This window comes from Cyanistes caeruleus, chromosome 1 (genome assembly GCF_971803275.1).
Source record: "Cyanistes caeruleus chromosome 1, bCyaCae1.hap1.1, whole genome shotgun sequence".
NCBI lineage: Eukaryota > Metazoa > Chordata > Aves > Passeriformes > Paridae > Cyanistes > Cyanistes caeruleus.
This window is the reverse complement of record NC_141701.1, coordinates 49,601,225-49,617,761: the sequence shown is the minus strand read 5'-3', so window position 1 is coordinate 49,617,761 and position 16,537 is coordinate 49,601,225. Positions and strand designations below refer to the sequence as shown.

At 35.5% G+C, this 16,537-nt stretch overlaps 1 protein-coding gene across 22 annotated transcripts in view; it reads left to right on the top strand.

The window, feature by feature from the left end:
* DLGAP1 (DLG associated protein 1) overlaps nt 1-16,537 on the top strand; it is a 401,340-nt gene that overhangs the window by 137,776 nt on the left and 247,027 nt on the right. For all 22 annotated transcript variants that reach the window (XM_086891436.1, XM_086891366.1, XM_086891464.1 and 19 more), the window contains one exon: nt 12,634-12,743. The gene's annotated coding sequence lies outside the window, so the exon portion shown is untranslated. The remainder of the gene's footprint in view (nt 1-12,633; nt 12,744-16,537) is intronic.

The following is a 16,537-nucleotide window of genomic DNA, read 5'->3' as shown; positions in this document are numbered from 1 at the left end:
TTGAGTTGGGATATTTCTTTCATATCTTATGATTACTTTGAAAACTGTTTTATCTCAGTATGCTTGCATGCAATAATTAAACATACACAAATTCTTCTGATACCTTTTTTTCTTACATCATAGAGATACACTGCCCAGAAGTGCATAGGACATCTCTGTCTAGATTGTTGCAAAGAGGCTTCACTTGCTTGTTGTGCTGCTGAGCCACTTGTGGCATTGGGAACAGCTCTACAAATACCATCCTCCTGGGTATTGTGTATCAGTCCCTCAGGTTTTGAGTAACAATAGCTTCCACTTCAGTATTGCCAATGAAATTGTCAATTATGGCACTTCAGTTCATCTCCCCATAGGAAATGACACATCAGTGAATCACTTTCAAAACAGATATGATACCAGTTCAATTTTTTACATACAAAATCCTTTGTTCACCAGGATTTGTGTATTCTAATGTTTAGGATCTCAAGATACTGTGTGGTTTTCAACAGTTTTCTGCCCATCACAAGTTGAAACTTGTCAACTGCATATTTTTGCCTTCAAAATGGAAAGAAGTATTGGGGGGAACTATAGAAAAAGAGATTTTAATTTTGGTAGTGAGCAGATAAGAGGCAGGAAAGGTAACTATTTGCATAGATGAGGTAGATTGGTTATAGCCAGTAATTACAACCTCATGCGTTACCTTAAGCTGGACCCTTGCAAACTGAAGTAGATCAGTCCTCCTACCATGGCAGCAGTTCTATGACTTCTTTGACCTTCCTGGTTTCTATGTCTGTTGCAATGCAGTACTAGGATACACTGGAAATTACTACAAAACATTCTTTCTGATAATTATTCTTGAGGAAAAAAGTCTTCCCAGATAAAAACGGTGTTGTTGAAGTGCGACAGGGGATAATGGGGCCGTAAGAAAACTCTGGTTATTGTTTCAGTCAGCTCTGGTAAATCATACAGGTTATTGTATAATTTTTTTTTTTGCTTGGCCAAGCTTAACAGACCCTGCTTATTGGTTCTGGGACTCAGTAAAGGTATTGCACAATAGTAATTCTGAGCAATGTGTAGGAAGGCTCTTGTTTCAGTTCAGTAAGCAGGATATGATATTGGTATCTATGTTTCTTGTACTGATGTGGTTGTTTTGACAGTTTTGGCAGAGATTGTAATCAGCAGAGCAGTAGATACATGTCAGATTCAGGCCTGGTTTAGGGGTTTAACTAAATTGTACATCTGGTACCCTAAAACTTCAATTGGAAATCTGCATTTACAGAAAGCCACAAAACATTCAGCCAAGTAACAGGGATAATTTTTACCAGCCCAGAAATGAAAGCAAATCAGGTGAAAGCAAATAATGATGAAGATATTTGATGAAACTCTATTTTACCAAATTCTTTTGTAATTATAATAACAATTTCTTTATAAAAGCAATTTGCAATGAATACGAATTTTGCTCAGTGATGTCATGATACAATGTTTTGTACAAAGAGTGCATTAAGAATCTTTAGCTGTGACTCATTCTGGTTGCAAATGTGAAATCAGGCTCACAATTTTATTTCTTCAGGCCACTCAAAAAAAAAATGCTAGGAGGCTATTTAAAAATCCATCAAGTCATAATTTTTTGGACAGAAAGCCAGGAGTCATTGTAGTTGCATGCCAAATATAAAGGCTCTTTTTTCTTAAAGTTCGGGGTTTTTTCCTTTTAAAATTATTTTTAAATAACATCTATTATGTCTACTTCTTAGGAAAACTTATCCATTTTTAGTGCTGACACATTTTTAAGTACTGACTGAAGTAACTAGATTGCTTGAGGCCAGAAGTCTAATTGAAAAATGATTAATAAAATTAATCCAGCATTCAGAGTAGTGATTTGAATTTTCATGACAAGCTTTCATTTCTTCAAGTCTTTACACTTGACTCATCACTTTGTTTTTAACTTTTTGATAAGTGGAACTTCACTGGAGAAGTCCATGTCAGTTTAAATGACTGTTCTTTCCATGTGAAGATTTCTTTGCAAATTACAGACTGGGATTTATGCGTGGACACTCCGACCACTCAAGTCATGCCTATAATGTGCCATAATGAGAAGGTTTGAGCCAGCAGATTTAAGTGAAAGCTACCATTTAGGGATGGATTCTGCATATGGCAGTCAGATGCTAAACACCTAGGCAGACATGGTTTGTCAAGGAAGTGCAGAACATAAAATGTATTTACCAAAAGCATGCAAATCTACACATATGATGTTTGTATCACAAGTGGCTGCTACAACAGAGAGTAATTCAAGTATGGAGAACTTAGATACTATATTGTTCTGGTATTTTGAATTCAATAACCTAGAATGAAAGCATCTCTGAACTGATGTCTTCTGTAATGTAACAGACAGAAGGCAATATTACCAAGCAACAGTGCAGGAAAGGAACAAAGTGAACACATTCAGACATCCAGCCAACATTATACAGAGACAGTGCCAAAGACATTAATTGCTTATTTTCCCAGTGCATTTATTAATCACTTCCTCAAGAGTTTATGTTAAAAAAACCTCTGAATTATCCATCACTGAATATGTTATTTTATAAATATTACTGCATTTTAAATAGAAGGACTTTAGAGACATAGAGTTAACAAAAAGAGAACTTGAAAAGTGAATAGGAACAAAGTTCCAAGTGGGAGAACTTTTCTAGAAAGTTAGGGAGTATGTTTGTATGGATTGGGAAAATTAAAATAGAAAATACTCTGTACTTGTTCAGAAAATCTGTTGAAAAGAATTTTTTCATATTTAGAATTGATTTTTCAGTAGTAAATAACAGTAGTTATTTAACTAAAAAGTGGAAAAAAGCAAGGGCCATCTGAGGAAAACAACCTGATGATATTCTGAGGATGGTTTCCCATTCTAAGGTTGTTATTTTCCATTTTGCAAAGTTTACCAAGTGATCTGTCAAAAATGCTATGGATATACTTAGGATACTGCCAGTTTTGTTACAAAGTCTTCATTAGGAATGTGAGTCATGCACCATGTAGCACCCAGCATGTCATTACAAGCTTAAACAATAAAAGTTTTTGTAGCATGTCATGAAGATTCAGCGATTGGGGGTATTTTCTGAATTCTGTGGGACTCCTATGAGATTGACTAGCCCAAAGGCAGTAAAAACTGCCTATTCTTGTGAAAACTTATTAACTAATTTTTCCTACATTCCATGGCCATTAAGTTACAACTCTGATTTACATCTCATTTTAAGATTCTCCATTGAAAGACAGTGCTCTCAATGCCTTCCAGAATCATACAACTCTGACTGCTGGATACTTGGTCATAGCTATGGTAAACAAGATAAAATACAGAATACCTAAAAAGATTTCACCTTGCTTGCCTTAGAACTAGACATTAAAGAGAACCCCATAAGTAATAAACAATAAAAACAATAGTAATTCCCTAAACTAAGAAAAGGAAGACTCAGAAAAACAAAATATAAAAAGGGCTTATAATGTGCCTGAGCAAAATAATTGAAAATTTCAGATGAACTCTGATGGATTTTTTTGGACATTATTAGATGAATTTAACAATGGTCTAGCAGATAGTTTTGGCTTATCTCTTAGTATATGAATCCATCAGATTTTTCAGCATTCTCTATATTTAAAGAATGTGAAAAAACCCTTATATGTTGTGCTATTAAATCATCTCTGCACACTGTTTTGCATATACTGGCAGGCTGAAGAAGATAAATCCATCAAAAATAAGAAATGGAAATGTGTCTTTTCATAAAGTTGCATTAAAACTTTCTTATCACATGGAAAATCTTTGATACCACAGACATAATAGTATCTGAGAGTGTTAATATTCTTGCTTATGATGATAAATATTAACTTAATTTTTTGTCTTTTGTCCCATTAGTTAATCTTTTAATGTCTGCTTGTACATTTAAGCTATCATTATTACTCATTGTATAACTTTGAAAGTCATGGCAGAAGCATTTTGGAAGCGTTTCCTTTTCAACTACATAATAGTCTAACTTTCCTTGTCGTTAACTATCAGGTGTTTAACTTTTGGTATAAATGATGTGCAAGTTCTTCTTCTACTCATCCATTCTGGATGTTTTCATAGAACTCCAAACAGTTTTATTCTTAGAGCAAAACAGTTTTATTCTTAGAGCAACAAATCTCTCCGTCCTTTCTGCATGTTTCATACTACTAGATGCTTTCTCCTGCTCTTTATCCATCACCAGGTACTCTGATCCATTTGCTTCATCCATTTATGCATGATTTTGGACTTGGAAGAAGTGATAAATGTTGTCTCCTCTTTATCACTCAGCTCTTAAGTTGTTCTGACAGAAGAAACTGCTGTTCCAGTTAGAGCAGGTTCAATAGGTCACCAGAAAGCATTATCAGGAGCAGCTTTTCACTTCCAGCCTTACTGAACTAAATGCTGTTGCATGAAATGATTCCATTCATTAATTGGTCTAAGGCAGCATCCACCAGAGCTTGTAATAACACACAGAAGTATTCTGTCACAGTGTATGTTGAAATTATTACCTCTCATTTGCAATTCAATGAAACTGTCATTTTTGCCTTGCAGTTCTGCCTCTTTTTGCCATATGTTCTCCTTAATACAAGCAGTTGGGCAGCACTTTTAGTATCACTCATTCACCTCATCTCATGCTTCTGTCACTCACTGTGGAGCAGGCTTTCTGCAGCTACAGCCCCCTGATTGCTGCCTATGACTGCTTTACCCTTTTATTTACCCTAATGAAGGAAGTTCACCAGAAACACGGGCTTCACCATGATGCAGTTAATACTTTTTGTTATATTTGTACGATTTGCAGCTGTAGTTGAATGTTATATAAATGATTAATTAGTACTTATTACTGTTTTATATTTCCGAGGTACTGCACAATCTAACTAATCAAGCAGTCAATAAATGAATTAAGCAAAAAACAGCACACAGTTACAAGAGTTGTGTTCTCTCTTTGACATTCTCTTGAATATTGGTATGCTGTGAAGTCTGTAATCAAAAAAAAACTATGTATAAAAATCCTCCTGATTAGGTGATATTTTTTTCAATTTTTTCACAGTAGAATATAATTGAAAACCAGCACTTGTGTACTTAGATGTAATAAACCTGATTACATTGTATGGGATTTTTAAAAAGCTCTTTACTTCAGCCTATGTTCCTGTTCAAATCAACAGTAATATTGGCAGCCAGTGAGAGCAGGAATAAGCCAGCAGCAAACTCCTGGGGCTAATGTACCATATTCATGACTCCATGAAATGGTTTTGATATGCCCTGCTTATTAGCACAAAATAAAGGGAAAATATGTGTGGGATCAACCTGGCAGTGTTGTCTGTTAATTTTTTTTAAATAATAAAAAATACATAGACAATAAAGATAAACTTGGCACTACTCTTCTTCATTTGTTTAGATGTGCATCAGGAACTTATGCTCAGCATAATTTAAGCCTGGGACATAGAGAGTTATTTTGTACACTTCTGCATCAGCTTTGTTGACAAGTTAGTTTGAACTTGCTTAGGTCTTTTGTGCTCTCTTTGGCAAGATAGAAAAGTACATGATTTACACTGATTTATTTTTTAAAAAAAAGGCAATTAAAAAAGCAATTTCTTGCAACAAAAGGAATGTTTATCTGTGCAGGACATAATTCCTGTTATTCCTTGACTAACAAAGACAGTTCAGTTTGGTGGGAATTCACAGAGGGGTAAATTTTTCTCTTTTTACCACCCAGTACAGCATGATGGAAAGATAATGAATTTTCTGTTGACAGCTTTTTTTCCACATCAAATGTAACTGGAGCCTTGTTCAGGAGGTTTGAAGGTTTGAGTTTTTAAGTACAGCAAATGGATGATGACTGAACATAAAAAATTGTGCACTGTATGTGAAAGCCATTATCTAGACAGATGTTTTAACCATGGAAACTTGCAGGGAAAGCTTCTGTCTTATATACACAGTGATGGTTAGATTTGGCTCCAAAGCAAGAGCTGAATGACCTGGACCACATGAAGAAAAAAAGAGAGAGAGAGAAAGATTCTTTCAGCAGGAAATAGTAAAGATATAAATAAATGTCCTGTTAAATATTTTTGACAAATGGTCTGTTACAGAGATTGATTTGTGGTAATAGAAATTTAACCTTTTTGAAAAGATATGATTAGATTATCAAAGTATCCCCCTGTTTGCAGATTCCTAATAGTGCTGCACAAGTAGAGTTCTTTACTACGCAGCACATTTTCAACCAACTGTGTAATTGAAAGTTTCTTCCTGCAGCAGCTGGATGCCATTTTTTAACATGTTCAGTATCAAAAATGGCTTAAATGCTTCATGATTGCTATTTAGGCTGGAAGCAGGTTTTCACCATTTCAAAGCAAAGGGAATTTTGATTGCAGTAGTAGTATTTCATGCAATAAAATCATGAGCTGGACATGTTTAAAATTCACATGTAGGTTCTGGAAGATGTACTCTGAAATTGTCTACTTTTCACCATGTACCAAGAGAAACAATAAACCTTGGTTTGTTTTTTTTTATGGTCTTCTACTACCCATCATGCTATTTTGGGGAATAGAGAGATGAAAATTTAGAGTGGTTTAAAAGCACAGTATTTCATTCTTGAAGTGCTGCTGACATATTTGCTGCTATATGTGCTCCCCAAAGGGAATTGATGCAATGTAAAAGCTGTGCGAGAAATATGGAGACCAGGGTAATTTGGGAAGGACTATTATATATTTCTGGAAATGTTACTTGAGATACACAGGTTTTTGTTGTGTTGCAACCACTTCTATCATGTATAGATATTTTAGCCATAATTTTGAAAGGATGTAAGAGTATTTGAGAGAGAAAGATTGTAGTTGATTTGTTTGCAGAATTTCACTTGACTGTGCACGTGCAATGCATAGACTTTCATCATATATGTGGTGTGAATAAATATTTCTCTTTATAGATATGTGTCAAATGGTAAGGGGAATTGGATTCACGGGTCTCTATACAGTGCTTCACACTGAAATTATTTTATATATAATAATTATGGCCTAAAATTTCCCTTCCTTCCTCCCTCCCTCCCTCCCTCCCTCCCTCCCTCCCTCCCTCCCTTCCTCCCTTCCGTCACTTCCTTCCGCCACTTCCGCCACTTCCTTCCTCCCTCCCTCCCTCCCTCCCTCCCTCCCTCCCTCCCTCCCTCCCTCCCTCCCTCCCTCCCTCCATCCCTTCCTCCCTTCCGTCACTTCCTTCCGCCACTTCCGCCACTTCCTTCCTCCCTCCCTCCCTCCCTCCCTCCCTCCCTCCCTCCCTCCATCCCTTCCTCCCTTCCGTCACTTCCTTCCGCCACTTCCGCCACTTCCTTCCTCCCTCCCTCCCTCCCTCCCTCCCTCCCTCCCTCCCTCCCTCTTTCTGTTTAAAATGCATTCTTGGGGTAGTGGTAGATACAGAAATTTGTGGAGTTTTTGTTTGTTTTTCTTTTAATTTGCCTCTGTAGATTTCTGCCTGCTTTAGAGCCAAATTCTTCATGTGTATTTCATGAAAAATCTCACAGTGGGGCAGTCAGGTAAGGAGCTGTGGAGGCTTCTCCTTATTAAGAAACAAGTTTGGAAATATTAAGGCTTTACATAACTGATTCTTTCAGTTACAATGAAGAGCAAATTAAAACCATTTACCTCCAACTAGAATAGACTGCGGAACTTCCCACTGGTGCTGATGCAGGAACATTTCATAAAGAATATTTTATTCCTCCTGTGGATTGATGTTGAGGGAAAGCCTATGCTTGGGATTTTTCCTTTATCTCATGTGCAGACTTATAACTCAGTTTCAAAAGCAATTAATATTTATGAGGTTAGGCTGAGAATAATACAACTGCAGTGAGACAGTGAAATGTCTGCCATTCACACACTGCTGTATAGTGGTAAAAACACATATTTAAGTTTGAATTAATTAAATTTTATTTAATCCTTTCTTTGTGAGCTTGTAAACAGCAGCTCATATCAATGCTAGTGTACATTGTTGGCAAGTGACATGTGCTGTCAGCATAATTTTAGACACATTTCATTTCTTGCATAGCGCTTATCGCTAATACAAAACTTCAAACTTTTTCTCATTGGTGTGCCAGCTGCTAAAATCAGAAGGCTTTTCCAAGATGTAATTTTTTTGTGCTTTGTATGCAGAAACAATGGAATGCAAATAGTGATTGTGTAGTGACTTACTAAAGCAGCGTAATTAAAAACCACACTTTGCAGATCCCTTTAATTGGCATTGATTTTAATCCTTCAGGTTATCTTATTTTCAGTTTAAAGTGAAGAATGGTCAAAAGACTGTGTCTATATAATTGGTGGTAAATGCAATCAGGCTAAAAGTGCTCATCTTCTCAGCCTGCCTTCTGGAGCAGGATGATGGAAGATATGAGCAGCTTATTATTGGCAACCTGGTGCTGCAGTTGTCTTGGGGAAAATAAGTGGTTTGTTCTGAGTATGAACAAAATCTTAATGTGTTATTATTACTGTAGATCAGGAGCTGAGCTGTAGACATTGAAGTATTGCATTAATATTTGCTGTGCTTGGATTAGCTGAATTGGCAGTGCATTTAAGTAGGGACTTGGGCTTTCTTATTATTTACTTAATTATATTTGTAATTTACTGTGGCTGAGTACTCAGCATGATTTTTAATTGTCTGAGGGAGACTCTTAATTTTACAAATGAGGTTCAATAAATGTGTGTGATATTGCAGTCTTGGCTTTACAGGAAGAAGACTGAGTTTTCTGCTCATTGCTAAGCTTTGTGGTATTCCCATTACTACTACACTAGTGAGGTTGTAATTAAATTTTTAGAAGTTCATTTGCATGTAGTTACTAGGCAGTCCTAATTTCTATAATTATTATTATTTTGCTTTAATTTGGAAAGAAAATTGATGAGGTTCCTGCCCAGTGCCTAAAAAGTAAAAAAAAAATTGTTGTTGCTAATGGCTTAATATGCACTAAGTCATCATCTGAAAGAGGCCTCTTCTGAACATCAGAGTTATCTGCCATTTGTCACCTTAGGTGACTCACCCTCATTGAAAGGTTGCAGTGTATATAAAGCCCCTCTAAGTACACCTTTGTAATGGAACAGATTTGGGTTGTTAATGTAGGTCAGTATCTTGATAATGTGTACACAAAAATGGATACTCATCCACTTTCATTGTGAATTACTTTAATAAAATTTAAGTGATGAAAAATAAAAAAATTACAACAGGTAAAAATTCCGTTCACTTCCTTTACTGTGTGTATCATTAATTACAAATTATGCATACAAACAGACCTCGGGAGCGTAAAGAAGCATCATGTAGAAGAGAAATCAAATAGTTTAGTACGTAATAAAACACTTGAAGACCTACCATTCATTTCCCCACTGAAATTTGGTTTAATGATAATGGTCACACTGCGAATTGCTGTTCTGTGAAGGAATGGTACAGGGACGTGATTAGAGCCTGTTTCTCAGACTCACAGATTCACAGAATCATTTACCTAGTAAGGAATTATAGGCAGTTATCAAGTTGTGGAGGGTGTTGTTCAGCTGATTGTTTGGTATCGCTCAGGATGGAGATGCCACAGCCTCCCTAGGCACCTAGGCACTGTTCTGGGTTAGTCTTTGCTCCTGTTCTTTGCCACACTTTCTTCCAGATTTATTTTTAACAAAATCTATCTAAAAACACAAAGAAATTATTAAAATGACCATCAAGCTCAAAAGTATTTTTGTCCCATGCCCTGTTTCATGCACTGGAGATCAAAAGAAAGAATATATGAACAAGTCAAACATATTCTCTTACCCTCCTTATGTCTTGAAATTTGGGTCTTTCTGAGCTGCATGATTCTAAACATTTCTAGTTACCTAAATTGAGGAAACTTAATTTTTCCACACTTTTCCTAACTTCTCTTGAAGGCATGATTTGATCTTCATGACCTACTGTGGCAGGAGTCCCACAGTACAACTGTACTTTGCAGAAAGGGTCACCTCTCTTTGTTCATTTGTTCAGCTTCTTTCTTTTTGTGATGTGACTCCTAATCAGCTTGATTTGATGTCCTATGGTTGTTTTCATAATCTTCCATGATTAATTTTTCAGTTTTTCTATAATGTTACCCTGGTGTTTTGTCCCTCTTGCAGAAGTCATTCTGCATGCTCCATCATCATCCTGCTTTTTTGTGAACCTTTTCTGGTTGTACCTCTGTGATTAAATAAAAAACAGGGAGAGTGGTGAGAGAAGGCTAATGTGCATAGACATGCACAAATAAGAAAGACCAAAAGCAAAACAGATGAAGAATTAAAGAAATTTTAAAACTATTAAGCTAATGCTGATTTAGTTTGGGCTGTTGGCATGGTTAGTACCATGTGTTTGTACTGAGTCTGAAGCACATTAGTCTATGGCCATCTCTGAAAACTCTGTCATAAGCACTTAGATGTTTGCAGAAAGTTACTTTCAAATTTTATCTTTTTTACACTTCAGGCAGTAACTTACAGTGTGCTTAACACTTGTGTTAAGGTGATACCTTTACATTGCCTGCCTTTGGTGTCTCTGTCATCACTAAATACATTTGACATGTTAAAATTTCTCATCCACGTGAATTCTGTCAGCTAAGAGAAATCTATCTGAGCCCAGCTTCAGCAAGGTTCTCAACCAAATCTTCAAGTATGGAAGTTTCAATAGGTTCAGAGAAGTTGTTACAACTCAAAGCTCCTCCTAAAGACATGGAGGATTTGTTCCTTTAGAGATTTATGTTTGTAAGCTCCCTAAGGAGATGTTATAAGGAAAAATCAATCCAGTTTACTTGTTACAATGAAATACACTCTGTCAATTTTATACTCTCACAGAAAATCTGAAATGCTTATGATGTATTTATTCAATATTATAGGCAAATTAAAGCCTTCCTGAAAAGAGATCCTGTCAACAGGAAATCTGTGCATTTCTGAAATAATTTAAAAGCAGTTTCTAGTTTTGTACCCATCTCTTGAGCCCAATAACATTCTGATAGTTTTATCATCTCATTTTCCTACTTTGAGCATGTTGTTTTCTCCCACTTCTGGCAAAAAAATCTGCACAACCAACCAAAGAAGACAAACTGTAGAGAAGAACTGGGAATTTTGTTTAAGAATTAAGAAGAAATACACTAAAGATAGTGTATTTCTCAAATACCTCAAGGGAGAGGCAGGTCCTCAAAGACAGCTCTGCACAAAGTGCTGTCATTGGAGTACCAGTGGAATGTGTTTCTATCCTGACATCAATGTCAGGAACTCTGAAGCAGTGTCAGAATTTTGTTTATCTTGGAAATGGGTCTCACAGAAAATACAAAGGTAACAAAGAGGAGGCTGCAGCCATCCTCTGCTTGACTGCTTTAGAGGTCAAGTAATTCCCTGGAATAATGACCTCTTTTGTACAGAGGCAATTTCTGTCCTCTTAGTGGTTACTCCAGAGAATTTCAATCCAAATCTCAATGTTTTACTAAGATGTGCATCCCACTTCCAAAGAAATTAATTTGTGGATGGTTTGTAGCCTGTGGGGAGTGGAACATCAGACTGATGGGTTACTCTCTTCTAGTTTTATAAGCATGTGTTTGTAATATTTTCCAGTTATTTTTGCTCTGAAAATTTTTACTTGTTTTTTCTGACAACTAACCCCCAATAGTTAAATATGATGAGGAAAGGTATTTCTTTGAATGAACATCAAGAGATTAAAATAACTTAAGAACACATCAAAAAAGTTATTGTAGTGATAAATCTTCAGTATAGTCCAAGGCTAGTATCAAAGCACCCTTAGCTGTGAATTTTTTTTTCTTCTAATATGCTTTACAGTGAAGTTTGATATGAGATGCTAACTACATTTATAAGAAAAAATAGTCGTACTTATTCTGGCTTGTACTTTCAAATTGTTCACATGAAAAAAGACAGAATAATATAGCTAGACCTTTAGGTGCTGAGAAACAACACTTAAATAGTGAGATGACTCATAGAGAACAAATATAGAACACAGAGGAAAGCCATTTACTTCTGTTAGTCTCAGTAAGTAGTACTGGAGAAATAAGAGGGGGAAAACGTGTATGTAATTTTCCTTACAAGACAGATAAAGTGGCTTTTAAATAAGTATTTTCAGTTTATATAATTTTTAAAAACCATATATTTTAACATGCAGTGATTCCCCACTGCAATTTTGTCCACTACCCATAGAATGCTGGTGGGGAAAGAACCATGTATAAAGCTGGGTGCTTCAGGTTTTCTCACCAATCTCCTCTGCTTTTCCAGACACAAGCAGCAGGATTCCATGGTGTTTATGCAGAGTGAGAAAAGGCTGTGAAAGGGGGTGAGTGGGGGAGAGGTGAGCTTGAGGAGATTTCCTGAGGCAATCACATGTAACTAGTCTTCATATCCTTTGGTAAAAGAACCAACAAACGCTTCATGCATTGTGCAGGGAGGGTTGGAAGGTAGAGATGGCACCACAAATGTAGCATTATGAAATCAAAATATTCCTTTTTTGCTCAAGAAGGAGAGCATGGAAGGATGTGAAAAACCTTGCCACGGAGCATTGTTATAAAACATCTCAACATTGCTGTGATTTTTAATGAATACATAGATCCTTGCCATGTTAATGATTTTATCTTGTTTCAGGCTAGTAGTTTTAACTCCTACACTTTGATTGTTTTTCAGAACAGTCAAGCATCAAGTATTGGAACTGACATCTGAATTAAAGAGTGTGCAAAAAATCTCTTCCCTCTTTAACTATTGGAACAACTAAAATGGAAAACTGACTAAAAGAGGTGAGTCCTTTCCTCTGATCATTCTCCTTGATCTCTCTCTGCATTGCTTTTATTCTTTTTCTCCAGATCTGCCTCCTGCAAAGGCAGGCAGCCAAATGATTTCAAACTCTCAACTGCTTTAATGGAAATGAAGGTAGCTAGAAAATTACACATATGATAACCCATCTTTGTACTTAAGCAGTTATGCTGGCTGAGGACTCTATTAATATTGGGTGTCTTTGAATGTTGTGGTGAATGATTTTCGTAAGTCTGATTTGAATATAAAAATGTGTATATATATAATATAAAATTAATCTAAACTTAAACTTTGAGGCCCCCACAGAGCTAGATACATAGAGCCCCATAGAGCTGTGGAGAGAGCATAGGGAATATAAGAGGAAGGACTGATTTGGCCTAGAGGAATATAACAAAGGGGAGAGGTCAGAGGGAAAAATGAAGTACAGAAGACAAGCATGGCAAGGGATTGCAGCATCTTGGAAGCAACACTGAAACATTGAAAGCCTGGAAAAGCTCTGGTAGGGAAAGAACTTCTTTTTCCACAGTTTCCACACAACTTGCTTACCTGCTTTTTTTCTGTTTGTTTTGGGTATTTTTTTACACCTTTAACCTTTGGAACAGAAATGGAATAGCAGTGAAATTTCTACATACCTCGAATTGGTATTTCCCAATGCTAATCATACTGAGAAAAATTTAAATCAGTTCCTCATCCTGTTTCTTTATTACCACATAGCAGACTTGAACTTACATGCACTAGAAACAGGAAGAGGTTTTACATCTTTTTTAAATGGTGGTCATTCTGCTTATGATTTGATATGATTTTAAAAGTAATTCTTAGAACTATATTCCACTCAATACGGTTCAGTTACATGCTATTTAATTGTAATGTTAAACTAAGTGTTAATCATATAATTGGCTATGAGTATTTTAGTTTGGTTAGGTATGATACTGTACTTCAATTTGTAAATTTCCCTGAGTGGATCATGAGTTTAAAATACTGCATGAAGCATTCTTCATTTTAGAAACACTCTGTGTGACTCCAGTGATCTCTTGTCATTGTTTTCCATTGGCACAAAAAATTTCAATGGATACCTCACTTTAAAAATACAATTTCTTTTAATTAGAATGCTATCTAATCATCCAGCAGTTTTGTAGTTTAGTAAATGTATTTTAAGAGGAGAAAGAAGCAGAGTGTTGAAACATTTCCATAGGCTTAAAACTGTATCCATGATGATTTATTATATGTGACATATATATAGATATATAGATATAGATATAGATAGATATAGATATTGATTCTTCATGTTGTATATGTGGTATAAATATGTATTTATACATTGCAAGTACATATTTCTAAGGTACATACTACAAAAAGTGGTTACTTTTCTATGCAGAATAGGACTTGGAATTAGTGTATATTTCTGACAATGTGAAACAGACCAGTTCAGCTAACTTTGGTTTGGCCTCAGTTTGGCCTTCTGTAGAACTTTGAAACTTTATTGAAAACGTGACATAAGGTTTGCAGTGGTGTGATTTTTCCAAAGCAAAAGTTGGATTTTCACCTTAGGAATTAATTTTTCACCGTAACACATTCGCTTATAATTTACATATATTTATATGCATTTTCATACACACAAAAAACCCCCACCCTGTCCCCTCAGTTTCTGGTAGCTTGGGTAAAAGAAAATATTATGTTATTGAAGAAGGTATTTTGATCGGTGGTACATTTATTAGAACAGGGTGTGGTCCACTTACTTTCCTCAGGAGTATATTGACAATATCACTTAAGAGTGACTCGATGGCCCTTGTGGGTCCCTTCCAATTCAGACTGTTCTGTGATTCTGTGAATATAATTTTACTCTTTTGCTGTGACTTTTTTTCAAGGGAAATGCAGACAGAGCTTAAAGATGCCATTAAATCAAGGTACGTTTGCTACCAGGGAGAAGATGTCTAGGCTTTGAAAAAGTCAGATCAAGAGAATCTATGTGAAATGTGTTAGGGATGCGGATGAAATTGAACTTTAATGAGACCAAACAAAAGGAATATAATTTATCTTCCACAGTGAGGATGTATGGAAGTAATTTAAACCTTAAGGTCCTCTTGTCTTAGTGGGAGACAGGATAGCGGATGTTTTGTATGATCTAATTATGCGGAAGTCTCAGGTTCTGCAAAATATTATTCCTTAGGGGGAAAGGACACAAGACAAAGAGAACAAATTACCCCTTAAAAGAAATGATGGTCTTTGATGCAATACAAGGGGAAGCATAAGGTATTTTACTAATAATCCTGGTGTGAAAGTAACAGCTGTAATGAGAAAAATTAGAAAATTGCCTTAGGTAAAGTACACTGAGAAGGCAGAAAAGCTTGGGTGAGGCAAAGGTACTGCAATCAAATATAAAGAAAAAAACAGATTTCTAGTGCAAATTGAAAAAAAATTGATTATTACTTGCTTGAGGTATTTTAAAGAAAAATTTAGACAGGACTTCTTATTACAGCTTAATAACAAATCCCTGAGCAGTTATAGACAGCCTATGAATCAGAGAAAAGAAGCTAAACTGACTGGAAGATAAAGTGATTTGTCTGTCTATTAGATAAAACAAGACATTTCAAATCAAAATTCAAATTTTATATATTCCTACTTCCTTCTCTACTTATGGGAAAACCAAACATGAAATTTAAAATAGGTATAACTCTTCTCAGCATTTTTGCTTAAAACAAAAAATCCAGAACACGTTGGAAATCCAGGGAATATCCATAATGTTTTAGGATGAGCTGGGTACTGAAATCTCCTGGACAATTATTAGCTTTGAGTATCTCAGTGACAACAATATTTCATAAGTCTGACAAACCATCTGTGTAGGCATAATGGAAAATGGAGATACAGAATGGCTTTGGTTGAACAGGACCTTAAAGATCCATAAGTTCCAGCACCTATCATAAATGTGAAGAAAAGATCAAAAACTTCAGATGGAGAGGTGCTGGGATACAGAGTCAAATATTGAATCAAAAGCTTCATTACTATTATAAGTGAGGAAACAATCATTAACAACTAAAAGCTGTAGAAGGTTATCTTTGAGTAATAAAAAATTGTCATGAATTTGCTTGTATGAGTTAAATAAGTAAATTGAAGGAAAAAAGAAAAAATAAAGAGAAAGGTCAATATTTGATATAGCTAAGGACAAAGATATTTTCTGTGTCAGTCAGAAAAAAATGTCCCTTCCTTACAACTAGCAGAAATAGAAGATAATTCCCTACAGCTATAATCAATTTTGTATCAAAATTAATTTCAGACATGGATCTTTCATCTCCTGCTTTTTACAGCTGGTATCATCTAGATATTTATTTCCTGAATTATAGAGTAAGGTGTAGTCCTTCTTCCTATGACATCTACCTTTCTTTTTGGTGGAAGATAGGTGATTGGTGGAGGAAATTGACCCAACTTGCCAGAAGACTCTATTTCCTACAATTTGCCTTAACTTCTCTAAAAATAGTGAAATTTTGTAACATTCAGATCAGATTTTTTTTTTAAAGTCTTTAAGGCACTACTGCATTACACCTTCACAACTTAGACAGAGTAATAAAAAATGATCCTTATTTATGCTTTAATACAAAAAAATAGCAAGGTTATAAACAAAATATTTTCTTTATTTTAAAATAATTATTGTTTATTTACAATATTCATTTATCTATTTCATAGTATTTAAATAAGAAAGTAAACAGTTTGATAAACTCAGATGAACAGTCTCAGGTAAAGAGAGATGAAGCAACTTCAAGATATCATTGCCTGATTCCCAGCC